At 41.1% G+C, this 22,326-nt stretch overlaps 1 long non-coding RNA gene across 4 annotated transcripts in view; it reads left to right on the forward strand.

The window, feature by feature from the left end:
• Positions 1–22,326, forward strand: part of LOC123833673 (uncharacterized) — a 198,081-nt gene that overhangs the window by 5,528 nt on the left and 170,227 nt on the right. For all 4 annotated transcript variants that reach the window (XR_010413310.1, XR_010413309.1, XR_010413311.1 and 1 more), the window contains exon 4: positions 20,794–20,937. This is a non-coding gene — a long non-coding RNA (uncharacterized LOC123833673). The remainder of the gene's footprint in view (positions 1–20,793; positions 20,938–22,326) is intronic.

Below are 22,326 nucleotides of genomic sequence, written 5' to 3' on the forward strand. Positions count from 1 at the left end.
TCATAAAGCTTGGTTAGTTAAGAGACATCTATCACTTCCAGCTTCATATATATAAAATGGACCCAGCAATGGCGAAGCAAGATGTTGAGTGTTAGAGAACCACATGGAACGTTCACATTTTATAATTTCAGGGGATTCCTTATAATTACTTAATTATGAATTGCTTTCCTTTCAGTGCCTGCTAAGTGAATTTCAGTGAGGGATAACATTATCCTTACTAGCTCTAAAAGAGTTTTTTGTTTGAACTAGATATTGATCGATTGATTGATGGATTAATTGATCAATTTTACACCTCCTACCCTCTCCTGGATATTGTAATTGTATTCACACTGTGTTCTAGAAATCATCAGAAACCAGACAGTGAGAGAACTTTCTGGATCTTTTACTTTTTCCCCCCCATGGGCTTAGGGAGAATGTTGAATATGTGTTTGTTTAGATCACTGCTTTTATTCTCTTGGCTCGCATTTATGAGAATTAGCAAATATGAGTGACGTAGTTAATGCTAAAGGATAGAGCATTAATACAATGGGGATAGTACTTGGAGAGAATTTGATGGGAACTTTTGGGACTTTTGAAAGCTATTTGCCAAACCTAATCTGAAATAAGTCTACATTCCTATCTATATTTTAAATAGCATCTCTTACAGACAATATGTAGTTGGGACTCTTAAAAAACTTCAATCTGATAGTCTCTACATTTTAATTTGATAGAGAGTGTGTAGCACACTTTTGTTTAAGGCATTTATTGATATGGTTGGGTTTAGCCTACCATTTTACTATATGTTTTCTTTTTGTTCCCTCTGGTTTATGTGAATATATTTTAGAATTCTATTTTAATTTGTCTTTGGTTTTTGTTATTCCTCTGTACGATTTTTTAGTGTTTGCTCTGTGAATTACAATATATAGACTAATTTTCAGTGTCTACTTTAGATAATATTGTACTATTTCACCTAATACGTGCATTTAACCGCACCACCTGTCCTTTACATTATAGTTGTAAAATGTATTATATCCACAACAAAATAAAACCTGCAATGTGATATGTATTTTAAAGAAATTAAGAGGACAAATGGTCTTTTATATTTACCCACATATTTACCTTGCTCAGTATTCTTCAGTCCTTCTCAAAGATCTACTTTTCCACTTGATCTCATTTCCTTAAGAACTGCCTTTAGCATTTTTGTTTTAGTGCAGATCCATTGGAGTACATTCTCTTGGTTTTATTTTAAAATGTCTATTTCATTTCATCCATGAGGGATATTTTTGTTGGATATAGGATTTGGGGTTGATGATGTTTTTAACTCCACAATTTAAAGACGTTGTTCTATGGTTTTCTGGCCTCCATTGTTTCTGATATATCATCAGTTATTCAGATCACTGTGTATATATAATGTGTTGTTTGTCATTATTCATCCTGCCTGGCATTTGCAAATCTTCTTGAATTTGCAAATTTGTCCTTTACCATATGTGAGCAATTTTCAGTACTTCTTGAAATGTTTTTTCTGCCCCACTGTCTTTCTCATCTCTTTCTGAGACTCTAGTTACAAATATGCTAGACCTCTTCATATAGTCACAAATACACATGTGGCTCTATTAATTTTTTTTAAGTGAGCTCCACACCCAGTGTGGGACTCTAACTCATGACTCTGAGATCAAGAGTCACATGCTCTGCCAACTGAGCCAGCCAGGTGCCCCTCTATTGTTTTAAATCTTTTCCCTCTGTGTTTTTCACACTAGATAATTTCTATTGAATTATCTTTAAGTTTGCTGACTTCTCTCCCACCATCTTCATTCTGTTATTAATTCTATCCAGCAAGTTTTGTTTAAAAGATGTATATTTCAGGGCGCCTGGGTGGCTCAGTCGGTTAAGCGACTGCCTTCGGCTCAGGTCATGATCCTGGAGTCCCAGGATCAAGTCCCGCATCGAGTCCCGCATCGGGCTCCCTGCTCGGCAGGGAGTCTGCTTCTCCCTCTGACCCTCCCCCCTCTCATGTGCTCTCTCTCATTCTCTCTCTCTCAAATAAATAAATAAAATCTTTAAAAAAAAAGATGTATATTTCAGTTCTAGAATTTTTATTTATTTATTCTTTTTAAAATATTTTCTATTTCCTTACTGATACGTCCTATTTTTTAGTTCCTGTGGGCATATTTCTTTTACCTCATTGAGCGTTGTTATACTTGCTGCTTTTTTAAAGCATTGCTTGATTATTCCAGTATTTAGATAATTATGGAGTCAGTCTCCATTGATTGTTTCTCTTATGAGAACAGATCACATTTTCCTGGTTTGTTTGTTTGTTTACTTATTTATTTATTGAAGTGTTACCAAGTAATTTTGGATTGTAACCTGAACATTGTAAAGCTAATGTTATGAAGACTGGATTCTGTTATATTCTGCCAATGGCATTGGTTTTCTTTTTAAATGGACAATTCACATGGTTAAACGAAAGCTGCAAACTTGATGTTGCTTTCAGTAAATAGTAGCTCTAGTCCGAGTTCAGTTTTTTGGGGCTTAGCTGGGCTGCTTTGAGTTTCTCTTGCATAAGCACGTTTCAGATATTATGCATGATGTAGACTTTAAACTCTCTAGCTCTCTCTTTTCTGCAATTTCCTCCGTCACTTTCCAAAAGGTATGGTTGCCCCAAACTCTGACCTCTGGTTCTTTAAGCCAGAAATATTGTGTATTTTCTAACAGAGTTTTTAGACACCCCCCTGACTACACAGACTTGGGTCAGTCTTAGACTAAAGGTTATAAAATGTAGGAAACCGACTCTTTCCCTTCCTCCAAGTGTTGACACCCACCCCTCTCCACCCCGAAAATCTTTCTGCTGTTGGTTATTCTCCACTTGATTTAGATGTGGGTTTTTTAAGTTACTTTTTCTAAAAAAAAATAATAAAAAATAAAAATACTTTTTCTCGTGCTTTATATTGTTATGTGAAGGAGGGTCCGTTTAAGAAGGAGTTACCCATCAATGACTAAAAGTGGCACTCCTGTAGTTGTATTTTCACCTGCTGAGTGACTAGCTTGTTGAGGGAAAGTTGTGTGAACTCCTTTCCTTTGCCATGTTAGATTTCTTTCCAATAAAATATTCTGGAAATAGTCCAGTTTTTAAAACAATTGAAATATACTTGCCTCTGACTTCAATCTGGAAATTGATGAAAACCTACTGAAATCATGTAAGGTCAATCTGTTGTCTTAAACATCACTTTAGAATGAAGATTTATACGTATCAATAGCACTATAATATAAAGGACAGAGTTTTAAGCAACAAAGAGGAATGGTCAAACTTACCTTTGTATTTCCTCTAAACTTTGTTCAAATGCCAAAAACAAATTTATTTGAGGGAGTTACAGTAAGCCATATCTTCATCTTCATGATTCCATTGTGTTTAATTTCACCTAGATTGAAATGAAAACTTCCCAAAGGCACTCACTTCTGTATTCAAGCTTCTCAGCTTCTCAAATGTCACCATCTTCATCCAGTTCTAACACAACAGCAATTATTTTGTCCATTACCAAATATCAGATGATGCTTAGTCACTTTGGAATAATGCTCAGGTACTTTCTACACACCCAAGGCATTTTAGGAGAAATGTTCGCTGAAATTCAATACAAAATAACCGTGCTAGACTAGAATAAGATGAAACACCCAAAAAGGAGAGAAATGTTATTCAGGCAATGTTATTAAATCTTGTAGCAAAAATAAAAATAAGAACTTGTCTTCCTCAAAATTTTTGGAAAATGATGCCTAAAGATGAAGGTGTACACTTTCTAAAAAAGAATGATAATAGACAATTTCTTCTGAAGCTCTCCCCTGTTCTTAGAAAGACAGAATGTTCTATGCGACTGGAAATTTAGGCTTACAAACGTTCATAGTTGCAGAATTGTAATACACACACGCAAACATACACACTCCAACACTCATTAGAAAAACATTGTGGGGAAAATGGGGGGATTCTAGGGGGAAAATAGGACATTGTAATAGCAGCAAACCAGCAACAGCCTAAAGATGTTCCAATAGAAGATGGAAAACTTTATGATTTATCCTTTCAAAAGAAAGAAATCTATCTGTAGGTATTGCTACGGAAATAACACCCAAGATATATACTTACGTGAAAAAAATAAAAGTCAGAAATGTGTATTTGGTATGTCTATGCACCTATTTAATTTGTTAATGTTTTTGAGATAGATACATAAGAATGTTTGAGTAGGATTATAAGAAATCGGTAACTGTGGTTTTTCTTGGGGAGAAGGTCTAAGAATGAGGTGTGGTGTGTAAGGGAGTCTTGTGCTTTCATTTTAGACCTGTCTGTGTAGACTGGCTTTTTGTCATGAATGTTTTTATTTTTAAAAAGTAATAATTTTATTTTTATTTATTTTATTTAAGTTCAGGTTAACCAACATATAGTAGTACATCATTAGTTTTTGGTGTAGTGTTCAATTATTCATTAGTTGCGTATAACACCCAGTGCTCATCACATCACGTGCCCTCCTTAATGCCCACCACCCAGTTACCCCATTCTTCCACCCACCTCCCTTTTCACAACCTTCAGTTTGTTTTCTGGAGTCATGAGTTTCTCAGGGTTTGACTTCCTCTCTGATTTCTTCCCGTTCAGTTTTTCCTCCCTTCCCCTATGATCCTCTGTGCTATTTCTTATATTCCACATATGAGTGAAAACATATGATAATTGTCTTTCTCTGATTGACTTATTTCACTTAGTATAATACCCTCCAAATAATCCAGTCAAGAAATGGGCAGAAGACCTGAACAGACACTTCTCCAAAGAAGACATACAAATGGCCAAGAGACACATGAAAAAATGCTACGCATCACTTGGCATCATGGAAATACAAATCAAAACCACGAGATACCACCTCACGCCAGTCAGAATGGCTAAAATTACCATTTAGGAAATGACAGATGTTGGTGAGGATGTGGAGAAAGGGGAACCTCCTCTTACACTGTTGGTGGGAATGCAAGCTGGTGCAGCCACTCTGGAAAACAGTATGGAGGTTCCTCAAGAAATTTAAAATAGAGCTACCCTACCACCTAGCAATTGCACTACTAAGTATTTACCCAAGGGATACAAAACGTAGTGATCTGAAGGGGCACCTGCACCCCAATGTTTATAGCAGGAATATCCACCATAAAAAGTAATAATTTTAAAAATCAAAGAATGCCCTACTTGACTGAGAAGGGACCTTATTTGTTATTTATTTTGGTTGTTACATGCAAGTTGTAATCAATTATAATCTCTCTAAGGACATAGAAGAAACCAAATTAATTGCCTCTGGGGAAGAGAACTAGGTGACTGAGGAACAGAGGGGAGAGTTTTGACTCTACCCTTTTGTATCTTTTGAATTTGTGTGTACATAAATATATTATTTAGTAAGAAAAATTAAAATTTTTTAAAAGATTTTTATTTATTTATTTGAGAGAGAGATAGCGACAAAGGTAGCGAGAGAGAGTACGAGCAGGGAGTACGGGAGGGAGAAGCAGGCTCCCCACCGAGCAGGGAGCCTGATGCAGGACTCGATCCCAGGACCCTGGGATCATGACCTGAGCTGAAGGCAGACGCTTAACTGACCGAGCCACCCGGGCGCCCAAGAAAAATTAAAATTTAAAATGCTATGATGACTCCCTCCCAAAAATGGGACACACTGATCTGAATGTAGTGTGTAATTGGGCCACGCTTGGCAACTGTGGGCTTTATCCATCACGAACAGACAGACCTGAGTTTCTAATCATAACTATTTGCTTATTTAAAATAGGGGGAAAATCCTACCAGGTCTTACTTATTATAGCAACACAATTGGCAATAACCAAGATGTTGCTATTTACTTACAATACTGGAAAGTTGGGAACAACTTACAGGTCTTACGTTATCTTCACCTAAGGCCCCCCTAGGCTGTGTGCAAGAGCACACACAGGTTTGATTTTCACTCAGGTCCTATCTGATGCCAGTTGATGTTCTCCCCTCTTACAAGTGGTGCCTCTAGGATGGAGGCTGCTTCCCGGTGATAGCCATGCCTCGTGGACGCGGGGCTGCCCGAACTGCTGCAGTAGGAGAAGAGAGGGAGGGACGATGACGCAGACTGGCTTGAAGGCAAGACCAGGGCCACTTTCTCCCATATTCCATTGGCTAGACCTCAGCCACATGGTGCCAACCGAACTGCAAGGGAGGCATCCTGTGTCCAAGAAGAGGAAGCAGGAGCAGGAAGGCATGAAGACATTGTCTGGGCACAGAAGGAACTTGGTTAATAAATTAACGACGTACCTTTATAGTGAAGTATTCAGCCATGAGACATGAGGTTTCAAAGAGTATTTAATGACAGGAAAATGCTAGTGTTCAGTGAAGCGAGCAAGATACAGAATCTTATGTTACTAACTTCGGAAAACATAATATTTATATATGTGTATGCATGCTTATACAGATGAGAAGGAAATATAAAATAGGTTATTTGTGGTTATCTTTACACGGTAGGGTTATCAGTCATTTTTCTTATACTTTTGAAGAAATGACTGATTTTCCTCAGTTATCATATGAAAGAAAAGGAATATGTATAATCTAAAAAATTGTATAATCTAAAAAAAAGGGCTTTTTTTTTTCCTAAGTGGAGAAGAAATCCTCAGAGCATCTGAAACCAGAGCTGACACTTCAGATTCCTTTATAAGTTGCTACAGACTATGAATTTGAACTCATGATGCTAGTAAGCCTTTTTTTTTCCCTTGAATCAGCAGAGGGCAGCTCTCTGCTTTAGTGTTTAGTTTTCCTCATAGCATAGATGCTAGCCAAATCCCGTTTAACACATTAACTGTGACCAGAATCGCATATTAGATTTATTGTGTTGGGAAGGAGAAGCCAAGTCTGAAACCTATCTTTGCCAATTACAACGCTTACCACATAGTATACATTTTGCTGAACCGAGCAAATCAGCAAACCAGGTCTGCCCTTTAGGTGGTTTTAATCTAAAGTGGACAGTATTCACATATTGATAGGCTCAGTCACAAAACTATGAGAACAGAGCAATCTACATGGTGAGCATTGTCCTTGTAGGAAGACAGCCACAGTATATTCGGGAGAGAATGAGGGCTAGGCCAAGATGGTTGGATGTTTTGGTAGGAAAGGACTACATGAAAGTCATTTTTCCTTTGAGCAGGGAGATCTTGTGGATTAAAAAATAAATATTATTTTTTATTATCCATACAAGGCAAGGAACATTAAGAGAATAGAAATAAGACAAAATATAGATGTTCATTAAAAAACAAGGAAATTTGCTCAATGTGTATTTTTAACCCATTGTGTTGGAACCCATTGTGTTGGAAAATTTACAAGATTGATCATGTCCAGTGTTAATGAGAGTGTGGGGCAACAGTTAATTCTCAAATGCTGTTGGTGGGAGTATAAGTTGGTCAACCTTTATATTATCAAAAATTTAAATACATGTTTACTTTGGAGAAACTGAGCTTCTAAGAAGTCCCTTTGCCTCAGGTAACTCCCTCAGCAGAAATAAAGTGGGGGGGGCGGGTTGTGGTAGTGGTGAGCCAGGCATCTGCTCTCCCGCTTCTGCTTTCATAACCTAACCTGTAAAAGATAACCATCCCTCTTAATCCCTTAGCAGGCCCGGTAAGGTCCAAAGCGGCTCAGTAAACCTCTCAGCTCATAGCGGACACGCTGGGGTGAGAGAGAGAGAGACAGAGACAGAGACACAACCCCTGTAGAGCCCTCTAGTGGCCACCAGCTGTCTAGAGAACAGGCTCCTTAAGGAATTTGTTGTCTTCCCACCTTGGCGCCAAAAGACAGGTCTGACCTCACAGATACTGATGCTTGGCCACCCACTCCCCACCCCCAGGCTCTGGTACTGGCCAGGAACAGCCCTCTAGCTCATCTTGGCCATAAATGAAGTCAGGGTGTTCCCCAGGTGGTGCAGCCCGGCATTCCTTCCCAGCAGTGTGCCAATGCAGACAGCCACGGAAGCTGACCAAATCCCCCAAAGTGGTGTCTTGTGCAGACCCTCCATAGAGCACAGGGACACACTGGTAAAGCAATTCCCTGGAGCAACTTAGGTTTCTAACTACTTCCTTGAAACTGTGCAGATCAACCTTTGAAATGGCCGTGGGTTCTACAAGATTGAGCAAGTAAGCAGAAGGTTACCCTGGGAGGAAAGACTAGGGGGCCCAGAAGAGACCCTTCGTATTGCAGAGGGCTGCGTGTGAGCCAGGTGTCAGGATTGCCACCACATGCCCCTGTGTCATCTGCTGGGCCACCCGCAACTCTAAGCTACTTCTGTGCTTATTAGCGAAAAGTGGGTGCAGGACTTGGCAGGGAGCCAGAGCCTTTGTGTGAAGCCCAAATTGCCCTCTTCTCAGGCATGAGTTCCTGCATGCTGAGACACACAAGTTGGTGAGAGAAGGCGACTTGAATTTCGCTCCCACCTACTCCACCCCGTTGGCTGGACACTTGGTGGAGCGCACCACCTTGCAGTGTGTCAACCAGCCTTGAGTTTTTGCAATGCTGAAGGCTCCCAGCCAAGGGCAAGAGTGAGGGCTGAAATCTAGCCTTGCTCAGCTGGCCAAGTCAAGCTCTCTGTCAGTCTGGGGAGGAGGGGGTCAAAATGTGCATTATGGGCTAGTGGCCCCGGGTCTATCTTGTGTCACCCTGTCATGACCCTGTAAGGTAGACAGAGATCAGTTTACTGGGAAGCTAATGGCACAGACTTTTCCAAGACCCAGGGAGAGGTTCAAATGGCTATATTTTGTCCTAAACCAGGCAAAAGTAAGATAATGTAACTGCATTCACTTAAAACTATTGTCATAGCCACTTTTGGAGACAGGTACAGTGATGCTAATACCTATTTTATAACGGAGACACAAAAAGGTTAGATAGCATTACTATTAAGTGGTAGAGCCTGGAATCGTTGCAAGCTAACTGAGGCCAATGTCAGAAACTCATGGACAACGTGTATATTGTTTCCAAGGCGACAAAGCTTCCAGAAGAATCCTACCAAGTCCTGTTCATTCTTGCCCCCAAATCTCCAAATGTCATAATAGATGTGAAACATCTTTAGATGTTGTTCTAGTCAGAGGAGCCGATAAGAGGAGAGAACAAATCATGGAGGTCAGAGCAGCAGACACAGTGGTCATCGTGAAGCCAGTCCTGCACGTCCTGCTGCAGCTGGACCACACAGCCTTTGTCACCAAGGAGAGCGATATGTATGGTATAAGGGGCAGCCTAAGACAAACTGCTGAGGTTTACTTAAAACCTACATTTATCTCCTTCTCATTTACAGTCTAGAGGTGAGCGGTCTGGGTAGGGAGGGCAGCCCTGACATGGGAAATACCCAACTTCCAAGAACATTCCAGCTAACCCCTTTCTCCACCGGGTGGAAGGGGGAGAGAGACTCCCTTGGGTTCAGATGTAATTGCCTATCTACCTGCTTGAGAAGCCAAGAAATTAGTCTCTCTTTAGGCACAGGTAAAAATCGGAGGTTTTTTCACTAAAAGGAAGAAGGGAAGATGGATATTGGGAGATCATTGGCTGTGCGTACCAATGCCCCGAGGCCATGGTTTGACTTGGAAGACTGTGAAGCCTGAGCTCTGTGAGCACAACGTGAGAATTAGTACGAATTGTAGGACAAAGAAAGTGAGCAGGAGAGAAGGCCCTGGCCAGGAGGTAATGAGGTGCAGGCTGTGTGGGACAGAGAACAAGGGGAGCCCAGACAGCGATGGCAGTGGTTTGGGGGACTTTTCCCACAGCTATGGGCTGTGATAGTTTGACAATAAGAAAATGCACAGGGCATTTGAGAGTGACTTCTGTTGACTCCCAAGAAGACTTGGGAGACCCAAGAAGAAGATCCTTGATTCAGGGAACAAGGAAAGGACAAGTTTAAAAAAAATGATAAAGAAGAGATAAATTAAGACTTTCTAGTCAATTCAGGGCAGACCAAGTTTATGAATCCCTTAGTGAGGAATGATTCACTGTTACACAAGAACCCAAGGATGGTAACCACATCCTTCCCCTCCCCTTTCCAACCAACGTTCTGGAAAGAGGACTATTTTAGGCCTCCTTGTTTCTACCTTATCTTTTCACCATTCCAATGTTTGTGGGGTTATGGTTATTGCCCAATTCAGTAGATTCTTTACCTTTTGTATGGTGTTTTTCTGCATCATTTAATTTAAGTGATTAACGATTCACTTCTTCATATACCATCTTGCCATCATTTCTATGACCCCAGGTTCTCCCAATTCTCTGTAGCTTCACCTTTTCATTCTCCTCCCTGAACTCTCCCTGCTCTCAGTGGTCTATTAGAAAGAGTGGAATGACTCACTCAAGTCCCATTACAGCCTCCTTCTAGGTTGTAAAGGCTGGAAAGCTACAAAGTTACATATCCCAAACTTCCCTGCAGCTCGGACTCCAGACATGTTTTAGATTCTGTCAAACAGATGGACTCACATGAAAACATGGGCAGAGACAGAGGGAATCAAGGAAGCTTGGAGTGGGGAAGACTGATTTGGAAGAAGTCCATGTATCAAAAGGAATACATCTATTTTTAAACAGGTTATTCAGAAAGGGCTTATTCCAAAGTCTTCATGGTTTTGTCTGAAGCAATTATATGTTTTAGCAGAATCCCTGGTAAAGGTTGGTGGGAGACTTCTGAATCAAGAAAACACCTGCCTTGGAGGTGAGAACAGCCCATGCCTAGGAAAACAGAGTCATGGGAGACCCACAGCCCTGGACTTAGTGTGAGACAAGGGTAAATATATGTAGGTTGAAGACCCCTTAATATGCACCCACGTTTTGTTTCTTTACCTTTCCAAGGATTGAATGTGTCACCCACCAAAAGGGTGACTTTGTTTTGCAAACTGGCAGTCATTCAACGATATGCAGGCCATGCTCATTTTTGCAGGTGGCCTTGGAAGCAGGATCAGCACAGAGGAGATGCCCCACAGGCCGTGTCCGGAGACCAAGAGAAATAGTCTAAGCTCAACTGTCTAGAAACTGTGACCATCGAAACCACTACAACTCCCTAGCCTCTTACCTAAGGGGTCTAATCTTTTTTTTAACTTTGTATTATGAAAAATTTCAAACCTATACAGAAGTAACAAACGGTAGTATAAGGAGCCCACATAGTCATCACTCAACTTAAACAATGATATATTCCTGGCCAATGTTACACCATCTGTATGATTATCTAATTTCCTTCATTCCACGGGACAATTTTGAAGCAAATCTGAAACATCCTATCATTTCATCTGTAAAGATCTCATCTCTAAAAGAAATGGATAGTTTAAAAAATCCAATATCATTATCAGGGTCAATATCATATATTAAATAAGTGCAATGTATACATTTCTATTAAAGAGAAAATTCAGTTATTTCTTGGTGTAAGACACAGTTTACAACTGTTTCAAATAATTACAATAAATAGTCCTCTTTGGGTGTCAGAATGTGGAAACTACAGAGACATTGATCTATAAAACCTGTCACTTTAGCTACTCACTTTAATTGGAACAGTTTGATTCTGTATATTTTAAAGAAATTAAAAACAAGAGATTTTCACATTCTGCTCCGTTGCCAGTTTGTTAAATGCTTCCTGTTACTGCTCTTGAATAACTTTCTGGGGAATTATCCGTCTTTACAAAATTGTTTTTCTTAGTGTCTGTGTTAAAATTTCCTTTGAACTTCATTCTTCCTTTGTACAGAAAGAAACATTTTCAAAGTGGTTTCGCCAACCCGCTGTCAAACTTCAGCATCAGTTGCTATATTAGTCTATCATTGCCTCTCTGACAAGTGTCCAATGCTTAAATTCCAAGACATTTAATATTGTAACCAAGTGGCTTATTGAAAATAAGAGAGTGGTGTGTGTGAGCGTATAGTTAGAGATTCCATTTTAGCTCTAAGCGTTGGTGGCTTGCTTGCCCTCTAGTTCAATAAATCATCAACACCACCAAACTTTCACTGCCATGTGGTACTTTCTTATTTTTCTTTACAATTATTTGGCTCTTTTTGCAATAGCCTCTCAGGAACTAAGAAGTTGGTATGTGCCTTTACAATGAAGAAATATGTTTCTTGGAACTGCTTTCTGAATCTTTTCCACCTAGCTTGGCTGCTCTAACACCATATGCCTTCTGCCATATGTAATTCTTTGTTGTGGTCCATTCAGGCTGTTATAAAAGAACACCATAGACTAGGTGGCTTATAAACAACAGAACTTTATTTCTCATAGTTCTGGAGGCTGGAAAGTTCAAGATCAAAGTGCTGGTAGGTTCAGGATCAAACTCTCTGGTGTGAGTCGTTTCCTGGTTCATTAGATGGCTGTATCCTCACCAAAACCTCACATGACAGAAGGGACAAGGAAGCTCTCTGTGGCATCTTTTATAAGGGCACTAACCTCACGAAGAAGGCTCTCCGCTCACGACCCAGTCGCCTCCCAGATGTCCCACCTCCTAATATCATCACATTGGGAATTAGGTTTCAAAGTCTGAGGATTGAATGGTAATAATGTATCCTGACTTTGGTGGTTGCACTGGGAAAATGCCCTTGTTTATAGGAAACATACTAAAGAATTTGGTGGTAATGGGGCTTTAGGTTGACCATTTACTCTCAAATGGCTCAGGAAAAAAAATATTCTTTCTGTACCTATAAATTTTCTGTTCAGTTTGCGATTGTTTCAAAAATTTTTCAAATTATGAACATTCATCCTTGTCTCACCTTAAACTATATTGTGCACAACCAGTGGTTTGTGAACAGTCCTTTGGTGAACACTAGCCTGGATGGGCTCTGAGGAAACCATGCGAAGATTGTCTTTGAACTTTGTCTCTTTATAGATCTGAACATGAACTGGTTCCTCATCCTCTGGCTTCCAGTTGGGTTCAGCCAATGGGAGAGGCTGGTTGGAGATGGGATGAGGGATAGTTAACCTGGCCCTGGGTTGGCGTGACTGTGACCTTGCACCGAAGGCCATTGCTCATGCTCGGGAGCCCTCACTGACAGCTGTCTCTAGATTCTAGTAATTTTTCTCCATCTCTCTGCCCCTTCTGACTTCTAGCTTCTGAGGTTAGCCCCTAGATGTTTTATCACTCCATGTCATTTCCTCTTACCTTGTCCACACCTTTTTGAATAATGTGTTCATTACACTCCTTTCAAGTTATCAATGTATTTTCTAATATTCAAGTACATTAAATATCTCTGGAAGGATACACAAGAAACAAGTAATGGTTTCTATGGGTGGGAAAAAATTGTTCATTGTATACTCTTTTTTTTTTTTTTTAAAGATTTTATTTATTTATTTGAGAGAGAGAGAATGAGAGAGAGCAAGCACATGAGAGGGGGGAGGGTCAGAGGGAGAAGCAGACTTCCCGCCGAGCAGGGAGCCCGATGCGGGACTCGATCCCGGGACTCCAGGATCATGACCTGAGCCGAAGGCAGTCGCTTAACCAACTGAGCCACCCAGGCGCCCCTTCACTGTATACTCTTAGAAGTCTTTGACTTTTGAATGACGTAGACACATTAGCTATATACATACAGTTAACCCTTGAACAACCCTCCGCACAAACATATATGATCCCTGTGTATAACTTTTGACTCCCTCAAAACTTAACTACTAATAGCCTACTGTTGACTGGAAGCCTTAGCAAAGCAGTCGATTAACACATATGTTGTATGTTATATATTATTATATACTGTATTCTTACAATAAAGTAATCTAGAGAAAAGAGAATGTTATTAAAAATCCTAAGGAAGGGGGCGCCTGGGTGGCTCAGTTGGTTAAGCGACTGCCTCCGGCTCAGGTCATGATCCTGGAGTCCTGGGATCGAGTCCCACATCGGGCTCCCTGCTCAGCAGGAAGTCTGCTTCTCCCTCTGACCCTCCTCCCTCTGGTGCTCTCTCTCATTCTCTCTCTCGCAAAAAAAAAAAAAAAAAAAAATCCTAAGGAAGAAAAAATACATTTACAGTATTGTACTATATTTATCAAAAAAATCTGATGTAAGTGAACATGCACAGTTCAAACTCATGTTGTTCAAGGGTCAAATGGGTGTGTGTGTGTGTGTGTGTATGTCACATATATACATATATATGTATAATATGCATATATGTGTGTTTAATATGCATATATATACAAAAAAATATATATATACACAAACAATAAAATGCAGTAATGTCTGATACAACTATTTTTTGTGTATTTATCCTAATATGAAAACTTTTACTTTGGCACTTCTTTAGCTTTTCATGCTTTTTGTAGGATTACTAGGACCTCTGTATTTCAGGAGGGAATTAAAATTTTTTTATTAGTATCAATGATAATGAAATATAGGCTTTCTTGAGGAATGAAAATATTTGAAGTTGGACATCTAAGCTTAAACCATGAAGTAAAAGTGAACTTGACTTTAAAAAATAATTCGTTCCTCACATGACCTAAATTGATATTTGGTTATGGTATATAAATCAATTTCTTATCCTGAGGACATGTTTAACTTATAAATTGAGGGACGGTCTGGAGAGCAAGCAGATATGTCATCAGCATGGGGGGGCGTGTCTGTGCTCGTTTTATAGGAGTTGGAATATAGCCTCTTCAGGTCTTTCAACCTTTTTTTTTTTTTTAAGATTTTATTTATTTATTTGACAGAGAGATAGAGAGACAGCACAAGTAGGCAGAGCCGCAGGCAGAGGGAGAGGGAGAAGCAGACTTCCCACCGAGCAGGGAGCCCGATGCGGGGCTCGATCCCAGGATCCTGGGATCATGACCTGAGCCGAAGGCAGCCGCTTAGCCGACTGAGCCACCCAGGCGCCCCTCAACTTTGCTTTTTAAGAAAGGATACATTATTGTCATATATATGCTTTAATTTGGTGGTAGGTTCTACATTCAAGTAGCCTATAGAAACCTCCCCTTTCTACCCCCTCAAAAGGTCTGTGGGTCACAGAAAGATCTGAGCATCCTTGCAGTGGCAGGGGTTAGGGGTTAATTGTTCAATCCAGTGTTTCCCAGATTTGTTGGTCTACAGCCCCTTTCTCAAATCCACATGTTAATATCGTAAGGAATACAGTTTAATAAGCTTATTTGATTGTGACTGGACTTTCTTCAGGAATGCAATCTCCAATTATGGCATTGTTCTTAGAAGGAAATACGATGCCCTTTATGAGAAGGATTCCAAGAACTGATTGACTGTGGCAAAGACAGGGTCTGCCTCTACATGCCTGGCTGAGCACTATAGAATGGAAACAAAACAAAACACACCTCAACTAGGAAGAGGGAAAAACAGAAGGGAGGAGGTGGAGGCTGTTTGGAACCACGTTTGGAAGATGTAGTAAGCCTCATGGGAATTATAAGAGCCCAAATGGGATACAGTTTGTTTTTAAGTAAAAAGGCACAGAGCAGGCGAAGCCTCTATCCCCAGGAGGCTGGTTGGAGGAAAAGGAGGCACATTACAGAACAGGTGGGGCAGGCAACTAGGCTGGGGTTCAAATGGATGGAAACAACTGGCTTCCACCTAAACAGGCTGCGTCTGGAGCAGCCTGGCACCAGGAGCCTGAGATCTTGCAGGGACTCCGAATGAGGAGGAACCAGCCCGCCTGCGGGGACAGGGATGAAAACTGAAAATATGAGTCAGGTGTTGAGCTGTCAGTCACAGTCAGATGACTCAAAGTGGATCTGTACTGTCCCCGTCTGTGTCTCCTTTGTTTGGTGAGCTGTCCCGATGCTGGGCTAACTTCACCCTCTGAGATAGAAACTGTCATAAGCTACTTCCCCCTGGCAGTGGCCTGAGGTCAAGGGTGACGGGCCGACTGGGGAAGACAGGGTGGTCTTCTGATTCTGAGATGACCCTCTCAAGACGAGAAAAAAGTGCACTTTATCTTTACCCAGGTCTCTTAGGCGGCGAGGAAGGTGAGTTGTGGGGACCATGAAGTTCCCAGCAACTCAGCAAACCTCACCACATAGGCTGAGGCAGATGGTGAGGATCTCCTGTCCATGTGCTAAGCATTCCTCCCTTTTGAAGTTTTTTTTCTTAAGTATTAAAGAGATACAAAAGAACATTTTAAAAAATAAACACAGTAACAAAATTACAGTAATAAGAACAGACAAACGGTTGCTAGGGATTAGGGCTGGGGGGAGGGTATGACTATCAAGTTTATTTGTGATGATGGAGAAGTTCTGTATCTTTTATTTATTTATTTATTTATTTATTTATTTATTTATTTATTTATTTATTTGAGAGAGAGAATGAGAGACAGAGAGCATGAGAGGGAGGAGGGTCAGAGGGAGAAGCAGACTCCCCGCCGAGCAGGGAGCCCGATGCAGGACTGGATCCCGGGACTCCAGGATCATGACCTGAGCCGAAGGCAGTCGCTTAACCGACTGAGCCACCCAGGCGCCCAGAAGTTCTGTATCTTGACTGTGGTGGCCGTTACAGGAATCTGTGCCTGCGATAAAACTTCTTGGAAGTACGCACACATGCACGCTCACACTCACAAACAGTCCATGTAAAAAAACAGTGAAATCTGAATAAGGTCTGCAGTTTAGTTCATAGTGTGGCACCAAGGTCAACTTTCTGGTTTTGATCATTGAACTATACTAATCACTGGGGGAAGCTAGATGGAGGATACATGGGCATGCACTTTGCTCTTTTTAAAATTTCTATGCGAATATAAAACTATTTCAAAATAAAAATATTTTTAAAATGTGGGTAGTTTAAATGATAATCACACGATAGTAGTCCATTACCAAGTGCCCAGCTTAAGAAAAACCATTACCATTATTTGCCAACCTTCAGTGCGGTCCTTCCTGACTCTCTGGCAGAGAGAACTGCTATCTGGATTTTTGTATTCATCATCCCTTTGCTTTTCTCTATAGCTTTATCTCGTATACTTACATCCCCACAGAACATACTGTGTAGTTTTGCATGTTCTTGAATGTTATGTAAATGAAGTCATTCTGCCTATATTCTGCTACTTGTTTTTACACTCAACGAGTTTTCTTTCTGAATTCCATCCCTGATGAGTGCAGCTTTTTGATTTATTCATTGATGTATTCATTGTGAATATGCCACAGTTTATTTATCCATCCTTTTGTTTATTAACATTCGGTCTGTTATCAGAGTTCTTTCTCCAGTTACAAACAAACTGTGCTGCTATGAAACATTCTTCCAAATGTCTCCTAGTTCACAGTGCACGAGTTTCCCAAGGGACTATACCTTGGGGTGGAATTACTGAGTCAGAGAGTTTATCCATTCTTCCAACTTACTAGATGGTGCCAAATTATCTTCCAAAGTGGAACTCTTGCTGTGCATTCTCAGTGACATTGGTTATTATCAGGATTCTTACTGCTTCTGGGCATGGTATCTGATCATTGTGGTTTTAATTTGTATTTTTTTTCTAATTTCTAATAAAATTGCTCAAAATAATATATTATTGCCTATTTCTTTCTCTTCTGAGAAATACACATTTAACACTTTTGCCCTTTTATCAGTTAAGTTGTCTTTCTCTTATTGATTTATGGGATTCTTTATTCTGGAGGTTAATCCTTTGTGTTGCAAATACCTTCTTCCAGTTTCTGCCTTACCTTTTTACTTTCTTTATTGTGTCTTTTAAGGAAATAAACTCTTAATTTTAATATAGTTGATCTCATCTTAAGAATCATTTATAGTACATATTTTTTCAAAGAAATATTTACAAACCAGAAAATCCTAAAGTTATACCAGTATATTAATCTTTGATAAATTTTATAGTTCTACTCTTATATTTAAGTTTTTAATATACCAGAAGTTGTAGTGTGAGGGTTTCAATTTTATTTTTTAAACATATGGGTAATTTGTTTTCCCCATACCCATATACTGAAAAAATATTTCCCCCAGGCAGCTGCAGTGTCAGTTTTAGAAAAAAACAGTCCCATCTCTCTGCAAATGTAGACCTGTTTCTGGACTCTATATTCTGCTGTACTAGTCCATCTACACTTTTCCCCACCAATACCATGCTATCTTAATTGCTTTAGCCCTAGAATAATTTTAATATCTGGAAGTCAAATTCTCCCATGTGGTTCTTCTTCTTTTTGCGTGTCTTCTCTATTCTCGGTCCTTTGTTCTTTCATACATATTTTGGAATCAGCTTGCCAAGTTTCCCCGAAAGCCCAGGGGAATTTTGATTGGAATTATACTGAATTCAGAAAATCATGTTATCTTCAAGTGTATGTGCATATGTACTTGACCATATTTTGCAGCCAAATAGATCATTTGTACAGCGTTATCTTTCATTAGATCCCTGGGGCATATCAGAGGCAGGAAGTTGGTTTGGTATGAAGGTACATGAAGGTTCTTTCCTGGCTCCAGTATATCACTATAAGGTAATGATAAGGAAGGAGATCCTGGGCTCAAATTACCATGAACGGAGTTTTCACTTGTAAAGGGCTGTTCCCTAAGTCCAAAGATCTCAGGGATTGTAATTGCTATTACATACGTATGTCATTATAAACGGATGAAGACGGTATTTCTGGGTATGCCTCGAATGAACACTGCAGCTAGACTTGGAAGCAAATGCTAAATGATGATAACAGTCAAAAAAGCCCTTTACATCTGTCCATGTCTTCCCAACCATAAGGAGTCTGTAAGAATTTTTCATCAAGGACTATCGACCCGATTCAGATGAGAATGTGTGATCATGCAACATAGCTGCAGGACGAGTATAAAAAAATAGGAAGAGAGTAGACTACCCTGTTGCTCGATCAAGTTAATATTCATAATCTTTGCTCTGCAATTCAATTAGAGCTACATTAAAAAGCCACATGAAGCCAAAGATACGAGACATCTGAAACTCGTCATGCATTTTCCCCACCACCGATGCCCGAGCACAACCTCATTTGGCTTGGTCAGTGAAGCTCGAGGACGCACTACGCTCTGGCTGCAGCTTGAAAAGTCTTGTATGTTGATGTGTATCCCATGACTTCTAAAGATAAAGTGCTGTTTCACTGGCATTACTCAATTGTGTCAAAGGCTTTCCGGTAAATTCGTCAGGCCTGCACCTTGCGGGAAAAGACATCAGTTTGCCACTTGCTATGAAACGGGCTGTCTGTAATGTTGCGTTGTAATCTGATTCTTGTGAGGCACTGATGGATGACGATACTAGACCAGGTCCAACGACAGCACATAGAGGCGGACCCCGCAGAGATGCTCCAAAAGTCAAGGCTTACTGCCATTTGGCTGTAGTGTCCATTCAGTGGACGAGCAATATCTGCCTCCAAATTACCACTTTTCAAACTGTCTAGGTGTTTAATACAAAAGCACACAACAGTGTCTAGTCGCTCAGGGGCATGGAGTGGCTAGGCAGGATCCTTGCACTTAAGAAACTTCAAATCTAATAGATAGAGCATGAAAGAGAGCCTTATTGTGATCAGACTGTTCAGGAACGTTCACTGAATCAACCAGAGACAGTGCTGGGGTTTGCAGAACGATCATAAAGGCAAATGAAAAGAAACCGCGCTGATTGTCAATCCTCTAACGGCATTAATTGAGCATCCATTTGAGATAGATTGGTGGTCTTCAGACTCTTTTGCATGCTTCCTGCTAAAAGAATTTTTTAAGGCTGCATATTTCCTCCTGTTTCTGCTGTCAGTGTGGGAATATCCAAAGAATTTGCCACTGAGGGGGGCTACACACGGTTGGCAAGGCTAGTTAACAAAAACCTTCAGATGCAAAAGAAAACCACAATTGGTTTATTAGAGTGCAAGGAAATTTAGGTGTGTTTCTTTAAACTCTGAGATAATTAAACACTAGTTAATATTTATGAAGCGCCTGCCATATGCCAGGCCTTATCCTAAGCGTTTTATATGGTTTATCTCATTTAATCTTCACCCTGCGGAAACATCAGGTACTAGAATGATCTTTTTTTGTACAGAGAACTGAGGCGAGGCTTAAATTAAAAGAAGCAAACATGGAACCTAGGCATTTGGTTCCAGAGTCCGTGGTCATACCCCCTATGCTCTCCTGACCCTTTCAAAGGCAAAGACTGGCCTTTTCCCAATGTGGTCGTCAAAAGAGCTTTTGGCCAGAAGCTGAGGTACATCCTTGAGTCTCTGTTTCCCTTTGGACCTTCAGGCATCTCTGATGGGAGGCTGCTGCAGCTTTCTGTGCAGGGCCATGTCCATTTATGGTTCGGGTGTACCTGGATCCCTTGATAAGCTGGGGTTTCATTATGCGTGGCAAATGTTTCCTTATGGGGCTGGGTTTGCGGGAACAGGGGAAACCTCATCTCCGTCCCCTGACCCAAAGGGGCACAGTGACATCATAAAATTGTCAGAATGTCCCCTTGACTGAACTGTACCTAAATTTGCCTATAGAATCTGTCCTCGGTGAGCCTGTTTTCCCTGCAAGACTTACAGGCATCACTCAGAGGTAACTCTGACCTGGGAGAGCAAGGGGGGGAAAAAAAAGGAGAAGAAAAGAAAACAGGAGAAATGGTGGCTCTGTCAGTTTTCAAAATGTAATACTTAAGGCAAAATCAAATTCTTCTTGAAGCAAAAACTGCAGAGTCACAGCTGTTACTGGGGGAAACAAATGCAAGTTTAGAGAACTAAACTCTTATCCTCATGTTTTGATTACAATTGCCTTTGGGCCAAATTCTCTCATTAGATGCTAATACATGTTTTCCATCATGTGCAAGAAAGGTTTTGTACAAATTCCATTTCCCAGAACTCCGTGAATGAAATGGAAACCCCCTTTTTCTGGTTGTGGAAAAAAACCAAATCAAAACAAAACCCAAAAACCTCCCAGCTCAGTGTGTCTCCAGTACCTTCTGGTTTTTGCTAGGTGGCGCCACAGGCTCATGGATGGGCCTTCCTCAGCTCGCTGGGTGGCCACCTGTGGGATAGTTGGAATGAAGAGAAGGAAGAAGGCTTGCTTCTGCGCGTCTCCTCAGGAGTTCATCACGGTCATCAGATCAACCCACAGGAGGTAAGATTCATTCGCCAAGGCTCTGGCCTGTGTTATTTTAGGAACTGTTGATTTCCCTCCTTTCCCGTCCTGGTTGGTCACAGTGAGGGGGTGTCTAGGCCCTTAGGTTTTGGGTATTCTTGAGGAAAATTCTGGGGCATCTCCAACTTGATCCTAAATATTGTGTTTCTCTCTGAGTCTCTCAAAATTTGTTCAGGAACTTGGGGAAGAAGGACCAAAGGAAGGGACACTAATTCAGAGATTTGCATCTCCTAAGCAAGTGTCAGCATCCCGACACTTGTCCTCCCCTACGAGCCCCAGTGTTTCCCAGCCTCTGTGGGAGAACCTCTCCCAATCCTTGCAGCTCTCAGAGCCAGCCCGCTGCGGAGGAATGGAAGGGTAGAGCATGGATCCAGAAGCCCTGTCTGGTCTGGTGGACACCCAAGTACCTTTCGACTTCAACGAGAATTCCCTTTCTCACCCTACCAGAGGGTGAGAACCCCAAACTCCCGAATTCCTGACTCCTTTGCATGAAAGACTCTTCTCAAAACACCAATGTGATGGCAAGATTTTAATTGGAAAAACTGGGGGAAGACTCTATTGCAAAATGGCCCTGTCCGGAGAGCACTCTGAGGAGGAGCCAGTCGTGAGTGGGGTGGAGCGGGTGGGCCGCACGTAGACAAGAGGGGAGAGCTGGGATGGACACAAACTTCACCTCCCTGGCGTCTTCCTGCGGCTGCAGCTTCCTCTCTGCCTACACTGTCTGGGACGTGGGAGTCAGATACAGATCTGTGGTGGCCAGGCTGTGTGCCCCAAGGTTTCCAGGAGCACCAAGGTTTCAGAGGCTGTCCCAATACGTGCCCATCTGCTCCTGGGTCCTGGTTGGGGTTCAGACATCCCTGCCCCACATGCCCTGCCCTGAATCTGCTTCCTGCCCGGGGTCACCCAGCCGTGGTCACAGGTCCTTGTTGGGGACACAAGGCTGAAGAAGGAGCTCAGCCAGGTGAAGGGGAAGGAAGGCTCCTACACAGTCAGATTTGCACAAGCCCCTGGGACATTGGAGGGGCGCTGCTGGTGGTGAAGCTATTTTGGAAAATAGAAGGGGAGAAGAGAGTTGATAAAAGTAATGATCTACGAAGTAAAAACAGGAACAAAAATAAAGTTTGAACAAAATGATATACATATTCACAAGAAGGTGAGGAGAACCATAAAAACCTGAAACCACAGGGAGAGAAACTGACAATCAAGTACGTATCTGTGGATTTGCGGGACGAACGTTGTGAGCTTCCTTGTTCTGAACCTGCCCTCGAGACATGGAGTTGAGCAATTGTAGGAACTCTTATAATGCCATGTTTATCTTGATACCTCCCCCTATTTAGACCTTGAAGAATCTACCAGCCCTTCCAGCAT

This window comes from Mirounga angustirostris, unplaced genomic scaffold (assembly GCF_029215605.1).
Source record: "Mirounga angustirostris isolate CCGP_5_RB_7025 unplaced genomic scaffold, mMirAng1.0.hap1 SCAF_7, whole genome shotgun sequence".
Classification (NCBI taxonomy): domain Eukaryota; kingdom Metazoa; phylum Chordata; class Mammalia; order Carnivora; family Phocidae; genus Mirounga; species Mirounga angustirostris.